Below are 7,916 nucleotides of genomic sequence, written 5' to 3'. Positions count from 1 at the left end.
ATCTGCAGAGCTCGCTTTCGCGGTGAGACCGGTGAGCGTCCTCACGGCACGTCAAACCGCTGGTACCAGCCGAAGCTGGTGCCGTTGGTCGAGGGGACCTCTTCCCAGCCTCAAACCCACGTGGGCCAGGTCAGACCGTCACGTCAGCCCGAGGTACCGGCTGGTCGCTAACGAGGAGCGGCCGCTGGCCTGGCGAGAGTCACTTGCGCGATTCTCGACAGTCTTACTGCTCCGTGGCCTCGGTCATGACAGGTGAGCGAGCTCAGGCGTCTTGACTTTAGCTGCACGGTCGCCCGAAGAAGACCGTACACTCGGACCTTCTCGCGAACGAGAAAGTCGAGCCGGTACCTGGCTTAGCAGCAGTGCTACCAAAACCAGCGGGGATGTACCAGCAGTAGCCAGCACATCCTTGGTCCCCGTCTTCTTCTTCTTCTCAGAAGAAGAGACGGACCCTGTTCCCGAGGGAACAGGAGGACCAGCAGAAGCACCCCCCGTCACGCCAGAGCGAGACGGGCCCTTCGAAGGTCCCGCAGGAGCCTTCTTAGGGGGGGAGGAGGCAGCCTTCTTCTTCTTCGGCTTGGAAGCCTTAGAAGTCGAAGGGGGAGAGGCGGCAACAGACGACGAAGAAGACGATGAAGACGACGACGACACCTTCCTTCTTCTTCTTCTTCTTCTTCGTCAGCTCTCTCAGGACGGACGTCAGGTCTTCCATCCACGGAAAAGTCGGGCCAATTGCCAAAGCAACACGCCCCGACTGATCCTGTCCGGAAGGACCTGAGACCGGTGCAGTCACCTCCATGACGAGACGCGACGTGGGGCAGGGGCAGGCACGGCAGGAGCGCTAGGCAGACATCAACAGCAGGACAGCACCATCAGGACCAGCACAGCAGGACCAGCACCAGCAGGACCAGCTCCAGCAGCACATCGGCATGAGCGTCCCGCACTGCGCGCTTCGTAGGAGCGGCGCAAGCGGCTGGGCCAGCAACATTAGCTGCAGGTACGGCAGGTACGGCAGCATAGTCCGGCGTCACAGGCATCTCCGATACAGCCAAACTCATCATTGGGGACGGGCGGCAGATCCAGGGGAGGGGCGAACTTTTGGGACAGCGAAAGTCGGGAGTCGGCAGCACATAAAATCCAGGTGGCGGCGGCACGCCCCTCTTAGGTACGGCAGCAATCGGCTTCTGGATTGATGCCGTGGGAGTCACCGACGCAATGTGTTGCGTATACACTACATGAGGAGGGGCGGCGTACGCTGTGTGGACATTGTGTTTGTCGTTGTTGTGACTACACCATGAGTTACAACTGCCGACCCCGCCAGACGTTGAATCAAGCCCTGGATACTAGGGGCGCCCTGCAGTCCCAACGACGCCCACACCTGTCCAAGGTCGTCACTCACAGAAGGCACACCTGAGGGAGACAGTCAGGGTCAGTTAGAGGGGCACCCTCGCGCCCGGGGGAGGACGAACCCCACCCAGAGCGGACGGAAGACCCCGAATACAATTGAACATCCGGGTATCGGGCGCCCTCCTCCACACTCGACGGATCGAGTGAGGAGAAGGACTCCGAAACCCCCCCCGCAGGGGAAGGCGCAAATCGTGGGGGCTGAGCTGGAGGCAGGAAGGATGACGAGGTATCTGTCACCAAAGGAGTCGCTGGAGAGCTTTCCGACGACTCCTTGGTCGGTCTACGCCTCTTCCTACCCTCGTACAGCACCCACTGCGCCTCGGACCAATTCACACACACATTACAAGGTTCGGCTCGGGAGCATTCTCGCCCCCGACACCGATAACACAATTCATGTGGATCAATGTCTGGATAAGAGCGAAATCCGCCGCATTTACGCCCCTCCAGCCCGGGACACACTCTACGGGCAGCTGGTGGGCGCGGCGAAAGCTCTTCTTGATCCATAATTAAATTCACTTTCAATGAAAAATGAAAAAAGAGTACTTACAATTTCAATCAAGGACCACACCAAAACAACAAACCAGTCAGAAGAAATTCGTAACATCCAAAGCACACGACGAAAATAGCGGGCAGAGCGATGACGAACACGTCCTGTCACACCACGGCCGAAAGCAAAAGTGATTCTTCACCGCCCGGGCGCGCTGCGCGCGCGGCGCGCGCACGATCGGACAAGCAGTTAACTACCGTTCTCCCCTTGTTCGAAGCTTACGACCGTCCCAGCTGCCGCTAGTTACCTTCCTATTGTTAAAGGACCGAGGGTTTGTATTACGTATCGGAACAAATGTTGTTCTATTGTGCTGATTACAACTGCAATCTTGAGTAAGATCAATAAACGTTACATATATACGCTAACATTGTTCAAATGATTGCTGGGAAGGCTGGGAAAGATGATTTTCGTCACTGATAAAAAACAGTACATCCCACGGTAGCCGCCATATTGGATTTCAAAACTGCCTTGAAAAAATATTTTACAAAGAGCGTCATATGCTTATTTTAGTTCGTATGGGGCTTTCATATACCTATCACATTATGTCGAAGAAACTTCAATCTTTTGAATGGTGTGCTTGGAGTTGTAATTGTATTCTTGTTTCACCATTTAAATATCGAGTGAATAAGGCCTGAAAACCGTGATAAGGGTTGGTAGTTGCTGGTTTTTCCCCCTTACTTCGAAAGGAGAGTAGAGGTCTTGGACTCCTGCTATCACCCCTGACTGATGACCATCTCCGGTGTCAGGACGTGTTAAAGTACTTTTTCGGAGGGTGCCAAAACCGCAATACCTAGGTAGTTGGTGAGTTGGCCAGTCCACTTGGTTGTTTACCCTAGGCTAGTACTACCTACCTAGGTAGGAAGGAAAGGTTAGGTAGTAGCTACCTAGCCTATGTCTATTTATGTAGTAGGAGGAACCTGTCAAGGTCGAAGACTGGCGGGAATCAGACTGAGTAAAGGTAGCGAGTAAATAAACTTAAGTTTTACCCGGAGCCAGAGTGTGGCAGGGTTTTAAGCTACGATTGGATTCGGCTGGTTTTCTTGAAGAAACAAGGCTGTCTAAGCTAATCGACTCGCTAAGCATCTATAACTGCCTAAGCCTAATTTTCACATACGAGAATAAAATGGTAATTGCATTCATACCATGGCACTGAAAATGAAGAAAAATAAGCTCACCAGTTAAAAACCCTCAAAATAAACTTTCACGTAGAGTGCCTGGTTAGGCTTTGTTTACAAATACTACCAGGTGATTCCGAGGTCAGCGTACCAACCATAACATAGATATTCAATAATACTCGAGAGGGTCTTCAAGGTCGGGAAGTATATATGACATTAGAGATTGAGAGAATTAATTTCTTGTTTTATTACTTACATGAAAAAAAGTTGACATCAAATCAGACCTACCAACTATCCCACATTTTACGGGAATCTCGCGTATTTCGAAAATACCTCGATTCCCAATTGGCACTCGATTCTCCCGCATTTAGCTCAAATCTTCCGGACTGTATTTGTTTAAGTTCGCAATTGTTACTAATGCTTATTTTTCAGTAAATGCATATACCCGAACACACTCTAATGCTCAAAAATTATATGACTCTAACATATTCTGCCCATAAAATATACATGCAATAATATGTATAACACTCTACGAGGACAGCCATTTTGTCACGAATATAAATATGTATCTTTCTTAAATTTTGTTGTATTTATTCATGAAATTATGCATCTATGTTCTTAGTAGATAGGTAAAATGCAATATAGTGAGAATTATTGGATGAATTTTATTATAATAATGACGTTCTGCCATGGATTTATGAATCTCCCCCTTTTTTTAATCTCCAGCATTTATTTATAATCTCCAGCTAAAGTTTCAGGTAGGTTGACAGGTCTGCATAAATGCTGGAATCAACTGGAATTCAAAAAGCTGATCATAAGTTCTTTGTCAAAGACATTTAAGAGTAGAGAATTATTTATAGATAATAATACTTAATATCATGTGTAAAGTGATTGATTATTTTGGTCCGTAATCATTGCTTGATGTTTCTAAAAGAGGTTAAGGAAATGAACCACGGACTGTGACTCTACACACATTATCATCATCTACGAACAATTCCAAGATGCCATGCTAGAAGCCCATTCGAAGCTTTGGCGCGTCTCCGAGGCCAGGCTGAGGTTTGCTAATTGCGTTTACTCCTAGCTGCAAGCCCAGGAGCAATAGGTCAAAATTGGGGGGTTTTGGGAAATAATTAGATAAAAGCTGAAACTTTGCACAGGTATAGAGAATTGTGACCTGAACAACATATTAAAAGTCCCACTGTCTCCCACGCTTGCGTTAGCCGCCATTTTGGAAAATGGCCGCCATATTGGATTTCCTTAAAATTCAAATATCTCGAAAAATATCAATTTTATCAAAAACCACCAACCAATAAAAGTTGTTCAGAATTGATTGTTTTATAGCACTCACTAGATTAATTTTTAAAAATGAGAAAATCTATATGAAAAAATAAAAAATATTGAAATGAAAGTAATTAATTTATTTTCAAAGACAATTTCTACAGAACTGGTGTCCTATATGACAAAATGCTTCTAAACAAAAGTTATAGAACAAACCTTCTTCTTTTGAAACATATATACAAGTTTATACTTATATTCATTAATAAATAAGTTATGGAGGAAAATATATAGAAAACTGAAATGTCAAATTTTCACCTACAGAATCAAACATTTTTTTTTATTAAGAAGTGTTGATTTGCAATCATTCTGATAAATTATTGAACAATGTTTTAATATGCATCATTATTCATTTCTTAATGGTGAAATTTACATTGGCAGTGAAAGGATCTCGTGCCTTTTTTTTTTTTAGAATAGAGAAGGATGCCTGATATATTAATGAGGTTTCAGACAAATGCCTTGTGTAGGATTAATAATACATACACTTTGGTTATACTTACATGTACAATAACAATAAATACGAAAGAAAATATTTCAACTGCGAGATTGTTCATTAATACGAATGTAAGCTCTCAAACACAAAAAAATATAACAGCAGGTTTGCATAAAGTAATTGTGGGACAAGTATGTCATATAGGGTACTCTTGAAAGTAAATATGGATTGAATTATATCTGAATAGAACACACTCAGAGCTCAAACATTCTTGATGTTAAGTTTTCTTTCATCTCATGAGCGTCTTCTTCAACATCCTCCTCAAATGGTAGTGAATTTTCACATCCAACACCACGACACTGTCCACAGATGGATGAGCATGATAAACCAGCCCTACGACATTCACATTGATGGCGGCAACCTTTGCGACAGTTACAGCTGACTAAATGTAACAAGTCATCTGGAGCTGGAGGTTTCATTGAAGGGATGGGTTTCAGCCCATTTTTGGAACTCTCCCATCCTTATTCGACTGGAGAGAGATGGTTACCATGCCAATGCTGTACTTGGTAGAACACCCTAAACGAGTGCAAGCGAGCTGCATCACTTGTTGGTGGCAATGTTGATAACTGAAACTCAGATTTAAGTGACATCTTTGCAACTGTTCTCTTGTATGCATGCAAGCGATACCTGTCCAATGTTTGAAATTTCTCCGCTCCGTACATAGAAAGGAGGAAAGCTTCGCCAGCTTTGGCCACTTCATCTTTAGATGCTTCTCGGTTATCAAATACAGACACTGTATTGCATATGTCTTGGTTCTTCTTCAAAATATCAAAGGACTTTTTCTTTCCCTTCCCATATAAAGCTGATGTTGTGTCACAGCTTGTAACAGCGTGGAGGAACAGCAGATGTTGACGAAGATGTCCCAGGTTAGATATAAGTTTCCTAATATCATAGATCTTGTTGGGGTTGTGTACTTTACCAGGTTTAATAAAAAGTATTTTTGTGGATGATTTAGAAAGAGATACTAGAAGTACTAGTAAGTCTGTGTCGTCACGCACCACTGCTACATTATGTCCACTATTTTCTAATGACCAAGAAGTTTGAACAATAGACATATCTGCATCTTCCTTGGCAACTATAACTGTAATGCCAGCACGCTGCATGTGGTCCTTCAGTTTACTGATCAGCAGTGTCTTGTTACGCTTATTACACAGGAAATCTGCTTGCGGTAACGTTGAGTAACATTCCTCATTGACTTCAACTTCTATAGAACAATGCTTGGATGCCCTACGATTTTGCTCTTGAGATTTGGTTGTTGGTGTCACTGGGTAGCCATAAAAAACAACTGTTGCATTTTTGCCATAATGATTGATTACATAACCTGTGTAGGCTTGAAAAATATCCCGATACATAGCTGGCCTTGGCCACACAACTTTATGAAGAAGCTGACCACCATCCACAACATACTGGTATTCATCTGAAACTAACCCTTCCCAAGGTCCATATGATTCCAATTTAGTCACTAAGGCTGCTTTGTGCCCTTTTCTCATTGAGATGTCGTCAAAGAGTGAAGGAGGTTTAGGGGCCAATTCATAAGTCATATAATTAGCAAGTTGGTCATCATTTTTCAAAACACATATTATTCTGCTGAAAAGCTGTTGAGAGTTCACTGCAACAACATCCTCACGAACTTTCAGTCCATTCCTCATGACTGATATTGACCGTACTGCGTTCTTTCTTTTTAAGAGTATAGTTGAGAACTTCTTGCCATCCACATCATGCATTTCTTTTAAGCCAATTGATTTTGCTGTGTCACAGTTCACTAAATCATCAGCAATTATTCCTGTTCCCAAGGATACCAACCCACTAAAAGTTTCTTGAAATGGAGAGTGAGATCGTAGCCAGTTCTGCAATATTTGTAAGTGCTTCTCATCATTAAACTGTCGTGATCCTCTCAATTCAACATGCTGTTCAGTTGTTGCATATGAAACACCAGTAAATTTCTCCACAGCATCACAAACTTGTGTACTTGCTGGCATTGCTTTTATCCACTGGGCTAAAGTGCTCTCGGTAATATCCTTGCAATGTGTAAATCCCCCAGAAGATTTAAATCCCTTCATCAGATACTGCTCAATTATCATATCACTCCATGTCCCTGACCAATAACGATTGCTGCGACGCACCGTGAAGAATCCATCAATTGTAAGTTTCTCATATTCCTTCTTTGCCATTGTATTGGAAAGTTTATGCATTTACTGCAAATAGATCTGTGCAGCTTTGGCATAATGTAGATGCCCTGCAGCATGGAAATGTGGAAGCATCTCTCGTACACAATACAGGTGCAAATCCCACTGTCCTGTTTTTCAGCTCTCAGAAAGAGCTTAATTAGGGATACTTGCTCATGATATTGCAACCAAAGTCTTGCGGTGCGACTCAAGTCCTCCTTTTGATTGATGTTGTTTATCAGCTATTAATGCCTGTTAAGATTTTATTATTTAGTACGTCTTCAACATCAACTTCATGGGTCAAGAAGGAGTGGAATATCTCCAGGATTACACTACATTCTTCATCATTCATATTGACATCATCTAGAAGAATTCTTGTAAGAGCAGCCTGTGTAAGACAGTGAGCTCGAAGGGCACGGTAATATGTGTGTCCAGAAAGCATGTGTCTTACAGAAATTTCTGAATATATTGTGACCCACAATTCTTCCAGTCCACTTCCACGCATGATTGTGCCTATTGCTCCCATGAAGGACATGAGAAGATGGAACCCACCCAAACGCACAACTACTTTTGACAATGGGCTTTCTTCGCCAACTGCACCAACTATTTCAACTGCTTTCATATAGAGGGGCTGGTCAAAAGCTACTACACAGTGAGTTTGATTCTGGGACTTAGTACCCTCAACAACATGTAAAAGTGCTGTGTATATAGTTGATAGATTCCCTGGGTTCAAGTTGATGAAGGGGAGTGCAGGTATATGAGTAGTTTCAAAATGACCATCTATCATTGCTGCTTGCATGTAGCCATTCCAGCCTGGCATTTTACTTGTACTCAAGTAGCTTCCACATACCCAT

At 43.7% G+C, this 7,916-nt stretch overlaps 1 protein-coding gene across 4 annotated transcripts in view; it reads right to left on the bottom strand.

The window, feature by feature from the left end:
• LOC135216795 (uncharacterized) overlaps nucleotides 1–3,253 on the bottom strand; it is a 219,590-nt gene extending 216,337 nt beyond the window's left edge. For 3 of the 4 annotated variants that reach the window (XM_064252280.1, XM_064252282.1, XM_064252283.1), the window contains exon 1: nucleotides 3,130–3,253. The gene's annotated coding sequence lies outside the window, so the exon portion shown is untranslated. Of the gene's footprint in view, nucleotides 1–3,096 lie in introns of all 4 variants that reach the window. The other variant, XM_064252281.1, reaches the window with a different exon arrangement.
• Nucleotides 3,254–7,916: the final 4,663 nt, after the last annotated feature.

The sequence above is a fragment of the Macrobrachium nipponense genome, chromosome 6 (assembly GCF_015104395.2).
Source record: "Macrobrachium nipponense isolate FS-2020 chromosome 6, ASM1510439v2, whole genome shotgun sequence".
Lineage (NCBI taxonomy): Eukaryota > Metazoa > Arthropoda > Malacostraca > Decapoda > Palaemonidae > Macrobrachium > Macrobrachium nipponense.
The sequence above is the reverse complement of the archived record's forward strand: the minus strand, read 5'-3'. Positions and strand labels throughout refer to the sequence as shown.